Raw genomic sequence first — 23,442 nt, forward strand, 5'->3', positions numbered from 1 at the left:
GCTGAACAACCACTTCCAACCCGTCAAGGTTGCGGTGAGTCCCCACTGGAAGGTATACTATAGTTTCTCGCTCGGGAGGTAGGATTACAGGTTCTTTGCAAGGGGTCCTGATAACCCCTACCGTCTGATAAGATGGCACACTCGTCTGCATCCCACAGACGCGGATCAGTCGTTGAAGGGCTTCTTGAGTAGGCTTATGTGTAGTAGCCTTCTTCCAATATCCAGGTCCCCTTTTGGTAAACATAATCTGATCGAGTTCACGTAGGATATTCATTCCCAGTACTACAGGCACATCTTCCTTGATAGGCTAATGGACTAGCAGGATCCCTTTTCTCCCAACTTCTTGCCCACAGATTCGAATATTCATCCACACAACCCCTGTGACCAGGATCGGTTGTTGGTTGGCAGCAAACAACTGGATCAATGTCTCTTTCTGGCTTAGCCAGGTCCTGGAAATGCTGCTTGAAATACGCTTCTGGCATCGTTGTCACTTGTGACCCGGTATCTATCAGGCAATCCACTAGAACTCCTTCGAATTCATCACGTAGGATGGGGCACCCAGCAATAAAGTGTTCGTTATGATATGGAGCGGCCTCTCTTCTCGCCTCCCCCACAGAGTGCCGCACTACTGTGGGGGTTGATAGTTTAACGGCGGCATGCGCTGGCCTTGAGTATAGTTCTGACAGTCTCTGGCAAGGTGCCCCCGTCCTCCACATTCCCAGCATTGGATGCCTCCTCCTCGCCGGGGGGTACCTCGAGCCTGTCCTCGTGCCTCCGATGCCTGATGGGAGGGGGCTTGCTCCCACTAATCCCTTATCGGTCGGGCTGAAGAATGGTTGCATGAGTATGGTGGGTCAGACTGTTGTAGTTCCCCCACTCTTCGCTCCATCTGGGTCAGTTTCTCTTGCACGTTGACAAGGGACTGCTGCAAGTCCTGCACCACCTGGACCAGCACCTCCTGATGGTTTGGGTCCCCTCTGGTATTGGCGCCCTGGACACGCATCACCCCAGAGGTATAGCTCTCTTCTTTACTTCGGGCCACTGTTTCCGCCAGGATTTGATGAAAGGTAAGAGCCGAATCTGCCCGGACCCATTCTGACAGTGCTCGCCTCAAGGATGTGCTGTGCAGTCCCAGAATGAATTGCTCCCAGAGTATCCGGTCTTTAGAGCCCATGCCGCCAAATCCATCCGCCTCCTTTCTCTGCACCTCTGCTAATACTTCTTGCAGTGCTGTTGCATACTGAGAAATTCCTTCTTCTTCCCGCTGCAGCCTAGAGAAAAATTTGGCGTGAACGTGTCCGGCGCTAGCAGTCTCGCCGTAGATCTCTTCCAGGAACTTCACTAGCTCCTTCAGGGTACTGCGGGTGAGTTCTGGTTGTAGGCAGACGTTTCTACGGGCTTCTCCCTCTAGGGCAGTTAACGCAATGTCCACTTCGAGGTCTGGGCTGATGTTATAAATCTTCAGGGTGCCTTGCAGCCGGGACACCCAGTCGGACAGTGGCATATTCTTGCCATCAAACTTCGGTAGCTCACTAAATATGGTGCCCATAGGGAGTGTCCTTGCAGGGGTTCCACCAATGCCCACAGCATCTCCATTAACATTAGCATTCCCGCCATTGCTGTCTGCTGCCTCCATCTTAGTGACAGTACCCTGCTCGCAGCGCCACTTGAAGCGATGGCCGGGGGACCACCACGGTGCAGGAAGACTACTGTACACAAGATGAGGTGCAAACAACAAAGGGTAGATTTATTGGAAGGCAAGGGATGAAGTGAATGAGGAAGATGCAAACAGGGGTAAACAATGGCAAAAGACAATTTACAAGAGTTATAAACGTTATCTTTCCCGTAAAATAGCACGGTGCTCCAGCTATTACACTCAAAATATGTCTAACAACAATTAAGATGGTCTGTCTCCCGAGATTTCTCTATCTATTCAGGTCCCTTCCCATAATGGTACCTACAAAATGCCTTCGTGATATCCAGTCAACTATCTCTAAGTTTATCTGGAATGGAAAGAGACCCCGTATCAAGCAAAACGTCATGTTCTTGCATAGGAAGATAGGTGGCCTATCGCTGCCCAATTTTAAGCTATACTTTAAGTCTGCTCAAATAGCCCAAATGGCCAAAATTAATTCTAATAGTCATGGTCCCAGGTGGGTCCGTTTAGAATCTTTTTTTTCTACGGCCGTACTCGCTTCAAGGTCTTTTGTGGTCCACTGAGAAACTCCCGCAAAATATTTTCACTATAGCTCCCTTTTCAGCTCTCTCCCTCATCTTATGGAGAAAGGTGAGATTCAAATACGGCCTACAGTCCAAAATGTCCCCCCTCACTCCCCTATTTCATAACCCTATGTTCACTCCGGGATTGGAGATAGCACATTTTACCTGGTGGGTCCTAAGGGGAATTTCCACGCTGAAACATCTTTGCTCTCCATTCAATTTATTACTCACCAGACAAGAATTTGTCCAGCGATACGAGCCACCACCCAAGGAAGCCCTACGTATAAACCAGGTCCTCCATTTCGCCAGACGGCATTCACCTTATGGGATCCCATTCAGCCCAACCAATTTTGAACAGAGGTGCATTGATGATCCTTTGGGTACTGGAATAATATCCCTCCTATACTCTTTGTTAAACAAACCACACGTAGACGGAAAGTTAAAATATATGCTACAGTGGGAGAAGGATCTGGGACTCACTATGCCCATAGAGACTTGGCACACTTGTTGTGACACGTTATCAAAAGGGAGTCATCAGACATCTTTGACCGAGACATCACTTAAAGTTCTACATCGAACATATCATGTTCCAACAAAACTTCACGCCATGTTTCCACATATCTCTGAGGGTTGCTTTAGGGGTTGTGCGGTCCCGGGAGACCTTCTACACATTTGGTGGAGATGTCCGGTAGTGGAAGCTCTATGGAGGGAAGTTAAGCTAATTATTGAACAAATATATGGTAAAACCATCCCGTTGGATCCCACCGTTTTTTTGTTGGGCAAGAAATACCCTGGGTTTTCAAAATGCTTACAGAAATTAGTGACCACTTTATGTATGGCGACCAAAATTCATATTGCTGCCAAGTGGAGAACCCCTTCATTGTCTATATCTTTGGTCAGGGATAGAATGGATGAGATCTTATTGTGTGAGCGAATCCAGGCCACCAGAAATGACGAATGGGAAGTCTTTTTCAAGACCTGGAGTCCTTGGATGGATCTTGGCTCGGGCGCTCTCCTAGCTCAGGCCCTCTCACTTTCTCCGTAAATAATTATAAACACTGGGATGGAAATTAATCTTGTCAATCCGTTTATTTTGACCCTCTAGACCTGGAAGCACTTTTCAATGTATATCATTCATACAGCTCCTGATATTCTGTGTTTGAGTCTAGGTCTATATCACTCGGTTCCTCTCTATACCTTTTGTAGTGATGTTTACAGTAAGGAAGCTCATGGTCCCCTTGTCTTTTCCCCTTGTCTGTTTTGTCCTGTACCTTTCTCATTTTGTATTGTTATTTTAAGTTTTTATATATGTTTTACCCGATGTTAAATTGGCTCCTCCTCTTTGCAGATTTTGTAATTGATGAGTGTTGGCTCTCTCTTATGTTTGGAGGAGCATCTACATTTGGTTATGTTGTGTTGAAAAAATTTCAAATAAACATATTGAAACTAAAATATGTCTAACAAGCAAATGTAAACAAACAGGTGATGATGCTACTCTACATATAACCTCCCTGGCCTTTACTAAGTAGGCCCCATGGCTGCCGTGTACTGACTACTGAAGCCTATACTAGGCCTTAACAGGTGCGCCAAACAGGAACAAACTCACGGTGATGTTGGAGAATCAGATCGAGTCCCAGGGGGGCCCCCAGCAGTCTAATATGGTGGTGCGCACGGCTTTCTGTCAGCTCTGTGAAGCGTGGTCTTCTCCTTGCTTCTGGATCCTAGGGATGCTCATGGTAACTATAAATCCCTTTCTCTGTATCTTTGTGGCTCTCTTGCAGCTATATCAGGACACAGTTCCTCTCTTTTTCAGCTATCAGCACAAAAGTCCTCTGTGCAGCAGCCTTAGTTCACACACGCTGCTCCAGCTCCACACCTGCACTCAGCACAGACTAGTTCATTACACCGACTATTGCAGGGGAGAAGCAGAACATTTCATCAAGCCAGACAAGGGGGGTGCAGCCTCCTAAAGTGACAGCGTGTTCCTTACTGTCCATAACAGCACCACCCTCTTACATCTACAGCATGTGTGTGGGGGTCTTGGTCTCTAAAGCATGTGTGTGGGGGTCTTGGTCTCTAAAGCATGTGTGTGGGTCTTGATCTGTACAGAAAGTGTGTGTGGGTCTTGATATTTCTACAGAAGTGTGAGCAGGTGTTTGTTTTTCTACAGAATGAGTGGGTAGGCTTGTGTCTTTGCAGGAAGGGCAGGCAGGTCTTGATCTCTCTGCTGAAAGTGTGGGTGGATCATGGTCTTCTACAGAAAGTGGGGATTGGTCTTTGTCTCTGCAGTAGTTGCTTGCTTGGTTTTAATTTACTACAGAAGTGGAGGCTTTGTCTCTTTGCTCCTGTTCTGCGGTCAGTGAAGCCAAGCACAGTCATAACTGGTCGGCTCTGAGTTCAGAATAGGTAAGACATTGGCAATGCTGGGAAGTGAGAGAAAGGAGGTTCTAGTACCCGTAGTGCTCTCAGAATGCTGGTGAAAAATATCCACCACTCAATGAGTAGGACACTGGTATTTGCTCTAAAAGCAGCACGATGAGAGTAGAAGACCAAAACCAGGTATTTTTACAGGCTTTGTTTGAAAGGACAAGGATAATATACTGTGGTAATTTTGGAGAAAGTGTTCTTGTTGTCATTTTGGGGTAAACACTTTAGTTGCCAACTTTTTTTATTTTTGGGGAATGTAAACTTTTTTTTTAACTGGTAAGTAGATTTTTATTTTAATTCAAATATATTTTATTAATTTTGTCCTTTGTTGAAAACATCTGATTTTTGTTATTTATTATCATATATTTATTTCTTTATAAATATTTGAGAGTTTTGTTACATTTGTGTTCTGGGTTTTTATTGAAGATTTTGTTACCTTTTTTTATAGCTTGTTTTGATTTCCTTTTTTGTTTTTTATTATAAATGTCATTTTTCTTTCCCACTCGTGACAATGGTTAATATTTTATTTGCGTTTTGTGCTTTCACCCAGAATTTTCTGTGTCACTTTATGCAGAAAAGGGACCATTCGAGGACACTTCCTGCATAATGTGAAAATCTCTGAAGATTGATGTGGTGAGTAATCGCCGGTGTCTGCTTCCAATGAGGTTTGCGCCCCTACCCTCTCCCGATTAGGGTTGAGCGAAACGGGTCGATCATTTTCAAAAGTCGCCGACTTTTGGCTAAGTCGGCGTCTCATGAAACCCGATCCGACCCCTGTGCTTGTCGGCCATGCGGTACGCGACTTTCGCGCCAAAGTCGCGTTTCAATGACGCGAAAAGCGCCATTTCTCAGCCAATGAAGGTGAACGCAGAGTGTGGGCAGCGTGATGACATAGATCCTGGTCCCCACCATCTTAGAGAAGGGCATTGCAGTGATTGGCTTGCTGTCTGCGGCGTCACAGGGGCTATAAAGGGGCGTTCCCGCCGACCGCCATCTTACTGCTGCTGATCTGAGCTTAGGGAGAGGTTGCTGCCGCTTCGTCAGAAGCAGGGAGAGCGTTAGGCAGGGTCCACTAACCACCAAACCGCTTGTGCTGCAGCGATTTCCACTGTCCAACACCACCTTCGGTGTGCAGGGACTGTGGAAGCTATTTTTTTTTTTTTTTCCCCTCAGCGCTGTAGCTCATTGGGCTGCCCTAGAAGGCTCCGTGATAGCTGTATTGCTGTGTGTACGCCACTGTGGAAACCAACTGCTTTTTTCAAAGCACATATCCTCTTGTTCCTTCCTTTCTGCACAGCTATCTTTTTTGTTTGTCCACACTTTTTATTTAATTTGTGCATCAGTCCACTCCTATTGCTGCCTGCCATACCTGGCTTACATTACTGCAGGGAGATAGTAATTGTAGGACAGTTTTTTTTTTTTTTTTTTTTTTTTTTTGTGGGAGATTAAGATTGGCATTTCTGCTACAGTGCCATCCCTGTGTGTGCCATCTCTCACTGAGTGGGCCATAGAAAGCCTATTTATTTTTTCCGTGATTTGTGTTCTAAAATCTACCTCAACACAAAAACACTACATCAATCAGTGGGAGAAAAATATTGGCCTCAGTCAGGGCTTGTGTGCCACTGCTGTGTGTGCTATCTCTCATTCAGTGGGCTATAGCAAGCCTATTTTTTTTTTTTTTTTTTAATATTATTTGGTTTCTAAAGTCTCCCTGAAAAAAAAAAAAAACCTAAAAAAACAGTGGGAGAGTAATATTGCCCTTTCAGCTTGTGTGCCAGTCTTGACTCCTGGGTGTGCCACCTCTCTCCCTCTCATTCAGTGGGCCATAGAAAGCCTATTTATTTTTTTTTTTTAATATTATTTGGTTTCTAAAGTCTCCCTGAAAAAAAAAAAAAACCTAAAAAAACAGTGGGAGAGTAATATTGCCCTTTCAGCTTGTGTGCCAGTCTTGACTCCTGGGTGTGCCACCTCTCTCCCTCTCATTCAGCGGGCCATAGAAAGCCTATTTATTTTTTTTTAAAAATATTATTGGGTTTCTAAAGTCTCCCTGAAAAAACAAAAAATACATAAAAAAACAGTGGGAGAGTAATATTGCCCTTTCAGCTTGTGTGCCAGTCTTGACTCCTGGGTGTGCCACCTCTCTCCCTTTCATTCAGTGGGCCATAGAAAGCCTATTTATTTTTTTTTTTAAATATTATTGGGTTTCTAAAGTCTCCCTGAAAAAAAAAAAAAAACCTAAAAAAACAGTGGGAGAGTAATATTGCCCTTTCAGCTTGTGTGCCAGTCTTGACTCCTGGGTGTGCCACCTCTCTCCCTCTCATTCAGTGGGCCATAGAAAGCCTATTTATTTTTTTTTTAAAATATTATTGGGTTTCTAAAGTCTCCCTGAAAAAAAAAAAAAAAACCTAAAAAAACAGTGGGAGAGTAATATTGCCCTTTCAGCTTGTGTGCCAGTCTTGACTCCTGGGTGTGCCACCTCTCTCCCTCTCATTCAGTGGGCCATAGAAAGCCTATTTATTTTTTTTTTTAAATATTATTGGGTTTCTAAAGTCTCCCTGAAAAAACAAAAAATACATAAAAAAACAGTGGGAGAGTAATATTGCCCTTTCAGCTTGTGTGCCAGTCTTGACTCCTGGGTGTGCCACCTCTCTCCCTTTCATTCAGTGGGCCATAGAAAGCCTATTTATTTTTTCCGTGATTTGTGTTCTAAAATCTACCTCAACACAAAAACACTACATCAATCAGTGGGAGAAAAATATTGGCCTCAGTCAGGGCTTGTGTGCCACTGCTGTGTGTGCTATCTCTCATTCAGTGGGCTATAGCAAGCCTATTTTTTTTTTTTTTTTTTATATTATTTGGTTTCTAAAGTCTCCCTGAAAAAAAAAAAAAAACCTAAAAAAACAGTGGGAGAGTAATATTGCCCTTTCAGCTTGTGTGCCAGTCTTGACTCCTGGGTGTGCCACCTCTCTCCCTCTCATTCAGTGGGCCATAGAAAGCCTATTTATTTTTTTTTTTAAATATTATTGGGTTTCTAAAGTCTCCCTGAAAAAACAAAAAATACATAAAAAAACAGTGGGAGAGTAATATTGCCCTTTCAGCTTGTGTGCCAGTCTTGACTCCTGGGTGTGCCACCTCTCTCCCTTTCATTCAGTGGGCCATAGAAAGCCTATTTATTTTTTCCGTGATTTGTGTTCTAAATTCTACCTCAACACAAAAACACTACATCAATCAGTGGGAGAAAAATATTGGCCTCAGTCAGGGCTTGTGTGCCACTGCTGTGTGTGCTATCTCTCATTCAGTGGGCTATAGCAAGCCTATTTTTTTTTTTTTTTTTTATATTATTTGGTTTCTAAAGTCTCCCTGAAAAAAAAAAAAAAACCTAAAAAAACAGTGGGAGAGTAATATTGCCCTTTCAGCTTGTGTGCCAGTCTTGACTCCTGGGTGTGCCACCTCTCTCCCTCTCATTCAGTGGGCCATAGAAAGCCTATTTATTTTTTTTTTTAAATATTATTGGGTTTCTAAAGTCTCCCTGAAAAAACAAAAAATACATAAAAAAACAGTGGGAGAGTAATATTGCCCTTTCAGCTTGTGTGCCAGTCTTGACTCCTGGGTGTGCCACCTCTCTCCCTTTCATTCAGTGGGCCATAGAAAGCCTATTTATTTTTTTTTTAAAATATTATTGGGTTTCTAAAGTCTCCCTGAAAAAAAAAAAAAAACCTAAAAAAACAGTGGGAGAGTAATATTGCCCTTTCAGCTTGTGTGCCAGTCTTGACTCCTGGGTGTGCCACCTCTCTCCCTCTCATTCAGTGGGCCATAGAAAGCCTATTTATTTTTTTTTTAAAATATTATTGGGTTTCTAAAGTCTCCCTGAAAAAACAAAAAATACATAAAAAAACAGTGGGAGAGTAATATTGCCCTCTCAGCTTGTGTGCCAGTCTTGACTCCTGGGTGTGCCACCTCTCTCTCTCTAATTGTGGGCCATAGAAAGCCTTTTTTTTTTTTTTTTTTAATATTATTTGGTTTCTAAAGTCTCCCTGAGAAAAAAAAAAAAATAAATTAGGTGGGAGATTAATATTGACATTAGTGCTTGAGTGACAGTCCTGCGTGTGTGTCATCTCTGTGATTTTGTGCCACAGAAAACAGAGTGTGTAACATTGTGCCTGATTTTCCTTGTGGTCTCACCAACCTGTTAAGGGATATTGAAATCATACTGAAGTTATAGCTCACCGTGTAAGTTGTTTGACAGCAACAAATAAAGTTACTTTGGTTAAGATTTTAAAACAATGAGGAAGTCTGGTGCAAGAGGTCGTCGTGGGCGTTCATTGTCAGCTGGTAATGATGGTAGTGGTAGAGGAGCATCAGGTGGTCGTGGGGATAAAAATATTCCACCTAAGTCTGGAGCTGTGGAGCCAGTTTCGTCGTCAGGCTACACAAGGCCTCGAACGCTCTCTTTTCTGGGAGTAGGAAAACCGCTTTTAAAGGCGGAGCAGCAACAGCAAGTTTTGGCTTACATTGCAGACTCAGCCTCTAGCTCTTTTGCCTCCTCTTCCGAAACTGGTAAATGTAAAAGCAGCGCGTCGCTTGTGGATGTTCACGGTCAGGGACAAGTCGCTTCCTTGTCCTCCTCAGCAAAAACTACAACAAGAGAGAAGGATGCAGCAGGCGACACAACGGGTCACTCCATGGAGCTCTTTACACATACCGTCCCTGGCTTAGAAAGTGAAACATTTAACAGGCCATGCCCATTACAAGTATATTCTGACATGGAGTGCACTGATGCACAGCCACAGCCAGAGTACTATGCTGCTCCTTTGACTCAGACCACCACATTGCCCTCTCAGGGTACAGATCCACAATCAGACCCTGATGAGACTATGTTGCCCCGCCACGAACGCTATACCACCGACCGACACAGTGACACAGACGAAGTTGCACACGAGCTCGAAGAGGAGGTAATAGATGACCCAGTTATTGACCCCGATTGGCAGCCATTGGGGGAACAGGGTGCAGGCGGCAGTAGTTCAGAAGCGGAGGTGGAGGAGGGGCCGCAGCAGGCATCAACATCGCAACAGGTTACATCTGCCGGGCCCGTATCTGGCCCAAAACGCGTGTCAAAGCCAAAACCTGTTGGAGCACAGCGTTGCCATCCGGTTAAAGCTCAGTCTGCAATCCCTGAAAAGGGATCCGAGTCTAGGAAGAGTGCAGTCTGGCATTTTTTTAAACAACATCCAACTGATCAGCGCAAAGTCATCTGTCAAAAATGTTCAACTAGCTTAAGCAGAGGTCAGAATCTGAAAAGTCTAAATACTAGTTGCATGCATAGACACTTAACCACCATGCATTTTCAAGCCTGGACTAACTACCAAACGTCCCTCAAGGTTGTAGCACCCTCGGCCAATGAAGCTAGTCAGCAACGCAACATCCCTTCCGTCACTGTAAGGCCACCATTTTCCGCACCACAGGCAGTATCTGTGCAGGTTTCTTTGCCAGCCAAAAGCAGTCAGGGTCAGGGAATCACCAGTTTTGTAGGAGGAAATATTGCATCTAGGGCACCGGCGGAAACAATACCGTCTCCAACCGTCTCTCAGTCTGCCATGTACACCGGCACACCCGAAAGTTCCACGATCTCCAGCTCTCCAGTCCAGCTCACCCTACATGAGACTCTGGTTAGAAAAAGGAAGTACTTATCCTCGCATCCGCGTACACAGGGTTTTAACGCCCACATAGCTAGACTAATCTCGTTAGAGATGATGCCCTACCGGTTAGTTGAAAGCGAAGCTTTCAAAGCCCTGATGGAGTACGCTGAACCACGATACGAGCTACCCAGTCGACACTTTTTTTCCAGAAAAGCCATCCCAGCCCTGCACCAGCATGTTAAACAGCGCATCGTCCATGCACTCAGGCAATCTGTGAGTACAAAGGTGCACCTGACTACAGATGCATGGACCAGTAGGCATGGCCAGGGACGTTATGTGTCCATCACGGCACACTGGGTGAATGTGGTGGATGCAGGGTCCACAGGCGACATCAATTTAGGGACAGTTGTGCCTAGCCCACGGTCTAGGAAACAGTTGGCTGTAGGCGTTCGCACCCCCTCCTCCTCCTCCTCCTCGTCCTCCTGCAGAAGCTACAGCTCTTCCACAGAACGCAGTCTGCCAACCACTCCATCGGCAGATGACACTGTTGCACACCAGTTGTCCCATTATGGGCCAGCTACTGCCAAGCGTCAGCAGGCTGTATTGGCTATGAAGTGCTTGGGCGACAATAGACACACCGCGGAAGTTCTGTCCGAGTTCTTGCAACAAGAAACGCAGTCGTGGCTGGGCACAGTAGATCTTGAGGCAGGCAAGGTAGTGAGTGATAACGGAAGGAATTTCATGGCTGCCATCTCCCTTTCCCAACTGAAACACATTCCTTGCCTGGCTCACACCTTAAACCTGGTGGTGCAGTGCTTATTGAAAACTTATCCTGGGTTCTCCGACCTGCTCCTCAAAGTGCGTGCACTTTGCTCACATATCCGACGTTCGCCTGTACACGCCAGCCGTATGCAGACCTATCAGCGGTCTTTGAACCTTCCCCAGCATCGCCTAATCATAGACGTTGCAACAAGGTGGAACTCAACACTGCACATGCTTCAGAGACTGTGCGAACAGAGGCGTGCTGTTATTTATTTGTGGGAGGATACACGGGCAGGCAGTAGGATGGCAGACATGGAGTTGTCAGGTGTGCAGTGGTCTAAGATACAAGACATGTGTCAAGTCCTTCAGTGCTTTGAGGAATGCACACGGCTGGTTAGTGCAGACAACACCGTAATAAGCATGAGCATCCCCCTAATGCGTCTGCTGATGCAAAGTTTGACGCACATAAAGGAGCAGGCGTCTGCACCAGAGGAAGAGGAAAGCCTTGATGACAGTCAGCCATTGTCTGGTCAGGGCAGTGTACAGGACGAGGTAGCGGGCGAAGAGGAGGTGGAGGACGAGGAGGATGATGGGGATGAGTATATTTTTAATGCCGAACCTTTCCCGGGGGCACAGGAATTTGGTTGCGTGTCACGGCCGGGTTCTGGTTTTTTGAGGGACACAAGTGACGTAGATTTGCCTGCAACTGCCCCTCAACCAATCACAACCGGAGATTTGACAACTGGAACTTTGGCCCACATGGCGGATTATGCCTTACGTATCCTAAAAAGGGACACACGCATTACGAAAATGATGAACGATGACGATTACTGGTTGGCCTGCCTCCTTGATCCACGCTATAAAGGCAAATTGCAAAATATTATGCCACATGAGAACTTGGAACTAATATTAGCAACCAAACAATCAACTCTTGTTGACCGTTTGCTTCAGGCATTCCCAGCACACAGCGCACGTGATCGTTCTCACACGAGCTCCAGGGGGCAGCAGACTAGGAGTGTTAGGGGTGCACACATCAGAAGTGGCATTGGACAGAGGGGTTTTCTGACCAGGTTGTGGAGTGATTTTGCTATGACCGCAGACAGGACAGGTACTGCTGCATCAATTGAAAGTGACAGGAGACAACATTTGTCCAGTATGGTTACTAACTATTTTTCATCCCTTATCGATGTTCTCCCTCAACCGTCATTCCCATTTGATTACTGGGCCTCCAAATTAGACACCTGGCCAGAATTGGCAGAATATGCATTGCAGGAGCTTGCTTGCCCGGCAGCAAGTGTCCTATCAGAAAGAGTATTCAGTGCTGCAGGTTCAATATTAACCGAAAAAAGGACTCGTCTGGCTACCCAAAATGTTGACGATCTAACATTCATTAAAATGAACCACAACTGGATTTCGAAATCTTTTGCCCCACCTTGCCCGGCCGACACCTAGCTTTCCTATGAAAAGCTCTTGCCTGTGAATTACTTTTCTAATGTCTAATTTGCTGCAGCTGATTGTACAGCATACGACATGTTTACACCTCCCTAAATGGCAAAACTCCCCACACGGGGCCGTGGTATCGCGACTTGGCGCAAGCACCCGTGAGACTGCTGTTTGTCTGAAGAGGTGGGTGTGCTCGCTTTTGGTTGACGGCATTGCTACTGGGTCCCTCATAGTACAATGTAGTGTCTCTGGCGGTGGTGGTGCGCACCCAACGTCAGACACACCGTTGTAACATGAGGGGCCCTGGGGCGGTCCCGCCGGCCTCAAGAGAGTTCCCCCCTACCCCAGCTCAAAATGTGCTCTACCACGTGCAAAATTATGTCGCACAGCTCCACCAATCTTTAGTCTATTCGCTGACATCATTCAATGTCTGGCACTGACAATACAAATTTGTAGACATCTATGATGCAACTTAAAGTAGTCTGTGTCTGTGTCCTATATTGGCACCATTAAATAGTTACTGCCAAATTACTATGTCAGAAACTCAGTAGATGAGCCCACCCCTGTACCTAAGTATGCCACCTTTTTTTTTTGTTTTGGTTGTTTTGCGAGACATTAACATCTATTTATATTTTGGGAGTACTGGGACAGACACTCCTTGCACTACTCCTCCACTCACCACCAAGCTGCCTGTGTATCCATGTAACCGCTGTAAAACTGCCATGAGCCTATTGTTTGTTATTTTAGGCCTTTGATAGCCTGTCTGCGGCCCCTACTTGCAATACTCCTCCACTGACCACCAAGCTGCCTGCCCGTGTATCCATGTAACCGCTGTGAAACTGCCATGAGCCTATTGTTTGTTATGTTAGGCCTTTGATAGCCTGTCTGCGGCCCCTACTTGCAATACTCCTCCACTGACCACAATGCTGCCTGGAGTGCCTGCCTGTGTATCCATGTAACCGATGTAAAACTGCCATGACTGCCTACTGTTTGTTATTTTAGGCCTTTGATAGCCTGTCTGCAGCCCCTACTTGCAATACTCCTCCACTGACCACCAAGCTGCCTGCCCGTGTATCCATGTAACCGCTGTGAAACTGCCATGAGCCTATTGTTTGTTATGTTAGGCCTTTGATAGCCTGTCTGCGGTCCCTACTTTAAATACTCCTCCACTGACCAGACCACTGCTGCCCGTGTACCCCTGGAACCAATTATAAAGTGCCTACAGCCAGCCCATTTTCTTATGTTAGGCCTTTGAAGCCTGTCTGCGGTCCCTACTTTAAATACTCCTCCACTGACCACCAAGCTGCCTGCCCGTGTATCCATGTAACCGCTGTAAAACTGCCATGAGCCTATTGTTTGTTATTTTAGGCCTTTGATAGCCTGTCTGCGGCCCCTACTTGCAATACTCCTCCACTGACCACAATGCTGCCTGGAGTGCCTGCCTGTGTATCCATGTAACCGATGTAAAACTGCCATGACTGCCTACTGTTTGTTATTTTAGGCCTTTGATAGCCTGTCTGCAGCCCCTACTTGCAATACTCCTCCACTGACCACCAAGCTGCCTGCCCGTGTATCCATGTAACCGCTGTGAAACTGCCATGAGCCTATTGTTTGTTATGTTAGGCCTTTGATAGCCTGTCTGCGGTCCCTACTTTAAATACTCCTCCACTGACCAGACCACTGCTGCCCGTGTACCCCTGGAACCAATTATAAAGTGCCTACAGCCAGCCCATTTTCTTATGTTAGGCCTTTGAAGCCTGTCTGCGGTCCCTACTTTAAATACTCCTCCACTGACCACCAAGCTGCCTGCCCGTGTATCCATGTAACCGCTGTAAAACTGCCATGAGCCTATTGTTTGTTATTTTAGGCCTTTGATAGCCTGTCTGCGGCCCCTACTTGCAATACTCCTCCACTGACCACAATGCTGCCTGGAGTGCCTGCCTGTGTATCCATGTAACCGATGTAAAACTGCCATGACTGCCTACTGTTTGTTATTTTAGGCCTTTGATAGCCTGTCTGCAGCCCCTACTTGCAATACTCCTCCACTGACCACCAAGCTGCCTGCCCGTGTATCCATGTAACCGCTGTGAAACTGCCATGAGCCTATTGTTTGTTATGTTAGGCCTTTGATAGCCTGTCTGCGGTCCCTACTTTAAATACTCCTCCACTGACCAGACCACTGCTGCCCGTGTACCCCTGGAACCTATTTAAAAGTTCATAGAGCCTAGTTATATATTTTATTTACTATTAATAAGGCCATGATGGACTACGCTGTACCACGCTACAAGCTAACCAGTCGACACTTCTTTTGCGAGAAAAGCCATCCCAACCCTCCACCAGCATGTAGAAGACCGCATTGTCCATGCACTCTGGCAATCTGTGAGTACAAAGGTGCACCTGACAACAGACGCATGGACCTGTAGGCATGGCCACGGAAGATTACGTGTCCATTACGGCGCAATGGGTTAATGTGGTGGATGCATGGTCCACAGGGGACAGCCTACTAAGTCTGTCTGCAGTCCCTAATTCAAATTGTCCTCCACTGTCTAAATCGGAACTTCCACCTTCTGGCTTTCGGCCTATAGTATCAGAAATTAAACTGCATTTGGCCTTCAACTTTGGTTAGGGCCTACTAACGGCTTCTGCCCCTCCCTGGTGTTGCCCTCAACTAAATAAAGCTGAGCTTCAACCTTCCGGCTCTCATTATGTGGTTTAAAAAAAAAAAATGGTGGTTAGGGCCTACTAACGGCTTCTGCCCCTCCCTGGTGTTGCCCTCAACTAAATAAAGCTGAGCTTCAACCTTCCGGCTCTCATTATGTGGTTTTAAAAAAAAAATGGTGGTTAGGGCCTACTAACGGCTTCTGCCCCTCCCTGGTGTTGCCCTCAACTAAATAAAGCTGAGCTTCAACCTTCTGCTCCAAATTACCATTTTGAAAAATGCAATAGGCTTTTCAGGCCTACTAAAGGTGTCTGTCTGTGTGCCCCTCCCTGGTGTTGTCCTCAACTAAATAAAGCTGAGCTTCAACCTTCCGGCTCTCATTATGTGGTTTTAAAAAAAAAAATGGTGGTTAGGGCCTACTAACGGCTTCTGCCCCTCCCTGGTGTTGTCCTCAACTAAATAAAGCTGAGCTTCAACCTTCCGGCTCTCATTATGTGGTTTTAAAAAAAAAAATGGTGGTTAGGGCCTACTAACGGCTTCTGCCCCTCCCTGGTGTTGCCCTCAACTAAATAAAGCTGAGCTTCAACCTTCTGCTCCAAATTACCATTTTGAAAAATGCAATAGGCTTTTCAGGCCTACTAAAGGTGTCTGTCTGTGTGCCCCTCCCTGGTGTTGTCCTCAACTAAATAAAGCTGAGCTTCAACCTTCCGGCTCTCATTATGTGGTTTAAAAAAAAAAAATGGTGGTTAGGGCCTACTAACGGCTTCTGCCCCTCCCTGGTGTTGCCCTCAAGTAAATAAAGCTGAGCTTCAACCTTCTGCTCCAAATTACCATTTTAAAAAATGCAATAGGCTTTTCCGGCCTACTAAAGGTGTCTGCCCCTCCCTGGTGTTGTCCTCAACTGAACAAAGCTGAGCTTCCACATTCTGGCTTTCGCCCTATACTATCAGATATTAAACTGCATTTGGCCTACTAGTGTGGTTAGGCCCTTGAAACAGTGTCTGCTGCTCTTGGGTTTGCTACTCCACTGAACAAAGCAATGCCGCCTGTTTAGTCCTGTTACCAATTTTGAACTGCATGTAGCCTACTTTATTCTTTGGCCCTATATCTGTTTCCTCCTCATCCTGCCCATTGCCCAGCCACTGCTAAATGAGTCTGCTGGTACATTGACCTAGACCACTACATTCCCCTTGTACTCTACACAGCCAGAATCTGTCCCTGCTGAAAGTAAGGTTCCCCTTCCCGCATGTTATACCACCTTACACAGGGACAAAGAGGAAGGTGCAGATGAAAGTGCAGGTTCCTTCATCAGGTGGGGGGGCATACTCGTTGGCGACGTCACTGGCACAGGGCCCCTCAGAGTACGCAAAAGTGTCGCTGCTGGTGGGAGGCGCCCCCGCCATGCAAACACACCGCCGTACTTTGAGGGGCCCTGTGCCAGTGGCAATGCGAACGAGTGGGCCCCCCCCCTGCTTGCTCAGGATCACAGCACTTGCAACTTTTAAATACTTACCTTTCCCTGCAACACCGCCGTGACGTAGTCCGCATTTCCTGGGCCCACGAAAAACTTGAGCCAGCCCTACTCCCCCCACAACTTTCACCCAATTCCCTATGCCCAACTATTATTATACAGTTAATTAAGATTGGCAAGCTTCAGAAACAAGAATGGATGTTTTTGGCATTAAAATGGGCACTGTAGGTGTTTTCCTGGCCTCCACTCACTGCCGACTATGCTTCCCCATTGACTTGCATTGGGTTTCGTGTTTCGGTCGATCCCCGACTTTTAGCGATAATCGGCCGACTGCACTCGACTCGACTCTGGACAAAATCGGGTTTCCCAAAACCCTACTCGATCTTAAAAAAATGAAAGTCGCTCAACCCTACTCCCGATCCATTCCTTTTAATCCACTTTTAATCTCATCATTTTATACACATGTATATGAAAAACAATCGTCCTCCGGCGGAAGCCTCTGACCTGGGATGATCAAAGCCTCGCATACCATGGCACGGTACCCTAAATTCCCAGACAAACGATTGGTTTTGGCATGTGCCCTGAATGCGGGATACACATGGAACAATGGAATGGAAGGCTGCAATTACGAAGAGTGGATGTAAAAAAGGAAAAAAGACAATTTGTCCAAACCACCAAAGTGTTGATTTCAAGACCCCTTCCCTCCGCACCTCTCCCCCCTCCCACAAAAAAAAAGCATTTTGCCTTGGGCTTGTTTTCTACGATACGTTTCTAGGACCCGAGCATTGTGGACCATAATAAGTGCAGATGAGTATTTCTGCTGGGGCAGGATAATGAAGGGTATATATCACACAGCGAGGGTTCAGCACATACAGCCACGTACCCTCATGTACCCCCACTATCCCCAGATACCACAGAGTGTCACTGCTCTGCCAAAGGTACATAAAAGAAAATGAGTTTATTTCACTGACCTAGATGCATTTATATCTGGTCCTGAAAGGATTCCTTCATGTGTAGATTGTTGACTTCATGGCAGAGAGATCCCGACCTACTGATTGCAACATTTATACATTTATATTATATTTATCGTATTATATAATTATAGGTAAGTACATACACCACTAGAGGGCGCTCACTGCATGCAGATTTATACAGTCACCACTAGGGGGAGCTCACTACATACAGATATATACAGCCCCCACTAGAGGGAGATCACTACATACAGACTTATACAGCCACCACTAGGGGGAGCTCACTACATACAGATATATACAGCCCCCACTAGAGGGAGATCACTACATACAGATTTATACTGCCACCACTAGGAGCCTGTAGTCTGTGGAGGAAGGTGCTGGTCTGTTTGCTCCAGGAGAGTCACCAGTTTTTTTTTCCCCCCAGTAATTCTCCCCCTCTCTGACCTAGGAAAGAGAGGGGTGTAGTGGATGGACTGTGGGGCTGAGTCCCCGTCTCCCACCCCTCGGTCTAAGCCGGCGAGGGGTGGGAGCTCATTGCTACCGGCAAAGAGGGTCACCAGATCTGGCAAGGCCCAGAGCATGGAGGAGCCCAGGAAGATCCAGGAGGGCTGTAAAGCCCCTAAGGCTGAGGCGAGGGCCACTGTGGTGTCTCCTCCCGGAGGTGAGCGGAGCACTCGCAGAGGTGCAGCGGCGGCGGTGCCGAAGGATTGGGGCACTAGGGCCGCACGGGAGCCGGTTACCAGCTATGGCTCCCGCGTCCATGTGTACCTCAGCGAGTATGATGAGGCTGGGAAGACCATCAGGAGACTCCGGGAGGAGCTGAAGGAGGTGAGGCAAGCTGCAAGCAGAGCCTCCCGCACAGAGAAGTCTGCCCTGACAGCCAGGATATCCAGCCTGGGGATATGCATTGAGGGCATGGAAGCCCGGAGAGCGGCTATATTGGATAACAGCGGGCCCTTCCGGGAAAAGCTAGAGAATGAGGACCGATTCCACAACATGGCTGCTGCAAAGGAGCCAGAGGGGTCTCGGCGTCCGACCCATGTGGAGGAGGTGGACCATGAGGAGATGGAGGAGGCACCGTACCCACCTGGGGGTAAGTGATCTCCAGGCCACACACAGCGGGATAGATCCAGTGCAGGTCCCACTCCCATCAGACAACAGCATTTCAGAGGATGATGGGGGTGATGCGGATGATAGCAGCAGCGATAACAGCAGTAGTGGGGGTTGCCTCGTCTTGCAGCAGATCCGTCAGCTAGAGTCCCCAGTAAATTATGCCCACCTGAAGTTTGGGGATGAGGTCTGCGGGGACGAGGCAACCAGGAGGGGGAAAAAGAAAAGGAAAAAGAGGAAGAAAACATCGGAGGAGAGGTTGGTGTTTGACCCCCTTCCTGGGACCCCCGGTCCCGCTGTGTGGAGCCCGCTACCCACCCCGGCCCGGGACCTGCAGTGGGTCCGGTGCGAGGGAGCGGAGAGAGTACAAGTCGTATGGCGCAGGTCGCCGTCTCTGCTGGCGGTAGCAGAGGGGGCAAGAGTGGGCATGCGGCTGCAGAGCCGGACAGTGTGCATGGTCTGGAGTGTGGCCCTGTGGCGGGCAGTAATAAGATCTGTGGAGGTGTCCAGGCCCGATCCTCTGTGGAAATGGGGGACGGCCTGGTGCCTGCTGCACCCGCTGACGCTCAGGGGCTGGAGGCTGTGGGTACGTTACCGGTGGTCACCGCTCCCCGCAGTGTTGGCGGTGCGCTGTCAGCCGGGGCCGCATCATCGGCGGCGTGTGCTGTGGTGTCGGGGTCCCCCACATGCAGATCCGATGCTGGGTCAAAGTCCGGGACCCCGGCACCGGTTATCATCTCGGGTGCAGCTGTAATGGCTGCGGTAATGCCGTCCCGGATCGCACCCTCGCCGGAGGGGGTCGCACTGCCGGGGTCCTCTGCATGTGTGTCACCTGTATCTGTGGGGGACCCGGCGGTGAAGTGCACACAGCGTGGAGATGGTCTGCAGGAGAGGCTGGAGCAACAGTCTGCAGCTGCCAGCACATGCTCTGCTGAAAAGCAGGGTGTGGTAATCAAACCCTGCAGTATGGATCTTAAAGGGGCAGCTGCACTGCAAATAGCAACAACCCCAGCAGAAAGCAGGAAAAAAAATGCAGGAAAAAATGTAAATAAGAATGGAAGTGGTGCAAGTGGTGTGAATATGGTCTGTGACAATGGTGACGGGTCAGGGGCGGTTTCTGCTGGAGGTATGGTTGGTGTGAATGGTGCCAGTGCGGTGATTTCTACCAGTGAAAATGGTGAGGCTGAGGTAAGTGAGGTGGAGATGGTTGACTGTGAGGTTGAGGGTTCAGGGAATATAGGGGCTGGTCCATCGTCCCCCTCACCTGCAGCCGCCATTAGTTATGCGGCTGCTGCCGCTGGGGTTCCACAGGGGTCTTCCTCATCTCCGGACCCAGGGAATGAGGCTTTTCGCCGCCGTTTCCTCGAGGCCCTCAAAAAAGGGGAGCGGACGATCAATGTAGAGGGAAGAGAGGTGGCGTTGTCCTACTGGCTAGATAAGTTTGGTCTAGCTGCCTTCCAAGAGAAAAGGGGGGGGGGAGACCATGTGGTCCCTCCCGACAGCCGGGCAGGGGGTCTACAGGAGAAATGTGGTTCGTCTTCGCTGGAGGGGCGATGAGGCGTGTCCAACCAGGACAAATGTGGTGAAGCTCCTCATGAAGATGGACTTCAGAGCTATTGACATCTTTGCTCTGATACATCCTTTTGGGACCTCCACCTTTGATATCAGCTTTGTTCGGCTGGAGGGCTTGGAGCTCTTTTGGTCGAATTATGAGCTGGTAAAAGAGGAGCCCGGCTGGCGAGGGTTCGCCGTGGAAGCAATTTCTCGCCAAAGTGGGCCGAAGAAAATGACCGTTTTAACATGTAATGAGTCTCTTTCTGGCGTTGACATAATGACCTGGTTGAGCCTCTACGGCGAGGTTGTGGACGTCCCTAAGAAGAACCGGGACGATTTTGGTATCTGGTCAGGAGGCTGGACCTTCATGGTAAAGTTGAAGCGTTCAGGTGGCACTGTCACCCACATCCCTTCCTCGGCTTTCCTGGGAAGGGATCGGATTCTGGTCTTCTACCAGGGGCAGCCGAAGGTATGCCACAGGTGCGGTGATCCTCGCCACTTCAGCGCAGGCTGCAAGGTGCAGAAATGTTCCTTGTGTGGCGAGGTGGGTCACCTCGCCGCATCCTGTGGTGTCATTCGATGTCACCTGTGTGGTGATCTAGGTCACCCGTTCAGCCGCTGCCCTCGTTCCTTCTCTAATGCCATGGCCGGCCGGGCGGAGGGGAGCCGCGAGGAAGTTCCTGGCGGTGCAACTTCTGCAGGGGTTGGAGGTGGCAGCGGGGGAGGAGCTGAGGGGCCGATGAGGAATGGCAGGGCTAGGGGCCCCTCTTACCAGCGGAGGCAGGCAAGGCGTCAGGAGGGCAGGGGGCAGGAGGAGCCTCGGGATTCTGGGGTAATGGCTGCCCCCTCCTCCGAGGCGACAGCTCATGTCACTGAGGCCCCGGGGGAGGAAGCGGTGAATGAGGAGATCAGACGGATGGAGAATGAGGAAGTGGCTGATCTCTCAGATGCCTCTCAATATGAAAGTTTTGATGAGGATGGAGGGGAACAGCCAAAAGAAATGGGTGACAAAGGTACCAAGAGTGCCAAGAGTGCCAAAAGTAAAAAAAAGAAGAAAAAAGGTGGAAAATCTTCTTCCCTGACCAAGGTGCCTAAGGAAGGTCCCACCGACTCCCCTCTGATCCCCCTCTCCAACCGGTTCCAAGCCCTTGACGATCCTGCTGAGACGGGAGTCCGGGGTGAGGTTCCGGAGGTAACATCGGGAGGGCCTTTGGGAGGCGGGGGAGTCCCTTCTCCAGGGGGTGTGTCTTCCTCGGGAGGTGGGGACGACCCTGGGTCTGGAGATGAGAAAGAGGTGGGAGGGATGGATACCTCTGTCTCTCTGAAAAGAAGAGGGGGGCTTCATCGTCCGGAGATGAGCGGGCTAAGAAAAAGGGTGGGGGGAAGAAAAAGGCCATCTAACTTGATCACTCATGATGGTGGCACCCACCCCGTTGACTCTAGCGACCATTAATGTCGCTAGTATAAAGTCTGATGCGGCTAGATTTGCGGCCTTTGATTTTCTCACCCGATTTGAGGCTGAAATTTTGTTTTTGCAGGAGACCAGGCTTACGGATATGGGGGCCATATGCAAGGCGGAGAGCGAGTGGAGGTGCGGGTCTTCGTACTGGTCTCTTGCGGCCGAGCCGTGTAGCGGGGTGGCAGTCCTTTTTAAGACTGCATCGGTTGAATGCCGGAGAGTTATTGAGGTAGAAATGGGGAGGTGCCTGGTCTTAGACGTCTTCATGAGGGGACAGGAGCTTCGGCTCATTAACATCTATGGTCCGCAGTCAAAGTGGGACCGTAAATGTCTCTTCCTGAAGATTAAGCCCTATCTTTTTACGAGTCGGCAAGTGGTCTTTGGAGGTGACTTTAACACTGTCACAAGGCTTCATGATAGGGGAGGCTCCATTGACCGGCTGGCTTATGATAGTAATACTCTTAATAGCATAGCTAGTGACGCTCGCCTGGTGGATGTCCACATCCGGCACACCCCAGGTCACTGTGGTTTCACCTTTCATAGAGGTAATTGTAGATCTAGGATAGACAGGTTTTTTTTAAAGGAGGAAGCCATCTCTTCAGCAGTGTCCGTTGTTGAGGTGGAGTTCTCCGATCACTGTCTGATTTCTTTTTCTCTGAATGTTTCAGAAACCCCTCGGATGGGAAGGGGACTATGGAAGCTGAATTCGTCCCTCTTGGAAGAAGCAGAGATAAGACAATCCTTTGAGGACTTTCTGCAGAGCCAGGTACCGCTTTTGGATCTCTGTAGCGATAAGTCAGAGTGGTGGGAGATGTTCAAGGATCGGGTTGTGAGTTTCTTCCGCCAGCTCTCGAGCCTCAGGAGCCTGAGCAGGTACCGCCTGTATCAGGAACTGAGGAGGAAACTCGAACATCTCGTCTCGGCTGGAGGTGACCGTGAGGAGATCTCCGGAGTGAAGTCTTTACTCAAGAGGTGTCAGTACGATAGGCACACATCTTTGGTTTTTGAGAGGGATTTCAGGAGGTACCGCTCGCCTGACCCCTACAGAAACTGTAAGATGTCAGTGAGTTGTAAGGTGGTGACAGGTTTGGTCGACGATACGGGTTCCCTGAACAGATCCAAATCAGGGATCCTGGAGGTGATCAGATCTTTCTACTCACACCTCTTGGGGAAGAGGGATCTGGATCGGAACGTGATGTCGGCTTTCCTGGCCGAAGCCATCCCTGAGCCAGGAGATGACCCCTCGCTTCACGTTTTGACAGAACCAATCAGGGAAGAGGAAGTGCGACTGGCCATTGATGGGCTTCGGCCTAAGAAATCGCCAGGTCCGGATGGCTTAACATCCGAGTTTTATAAGACCTTTAGGGACTCCTTGGTCCCTCTCTTGACTGAGGTGTTTAACGAGTGTCTCTCCTCGGGCGCTCTTTCCCGGTCAATGAGGCAGTCTGCCCTGATTATCCTGTCAAAGGGTAAGGACCCGTCCCGTATTGAGAATTGGCGTCCCATAGCGCTTCTCAATACGGACCGGAAGGTTCTGGCAAAGGTGCTGTTCAAACGGCTGGTGAAGTTTGCACCCCAGCTCCTTTCGGAGGCCCAGCACTGCTCTGTTCCAGGCCGCAGTACGTTTAGTGCTGTGCTCGGTGTCCGAGAGGCAGTGGAGCAGGGCAGGGCAGGTCACTGGAAGGGGTACTTGCTGTCCTTAGACCAGGCGAAGGCTTTTGATCGGG

This window comes from Ranitomeya variabilis, chromosome 6 (genome assembly GCF_051348905.1).
Source record: "Ranitomeya variabilis isolate aRanVar5 chromosome 6, aRanVar5.hap1, whole genome shotgun sequence".
In the NCBI taxonomy this organism is placed as follows: Eukaryota; Metazoa; Chordata; class Amphibia; order Anura; family Dendrobatidae; genus Ranitomeya; species Ranitomeya variabilis.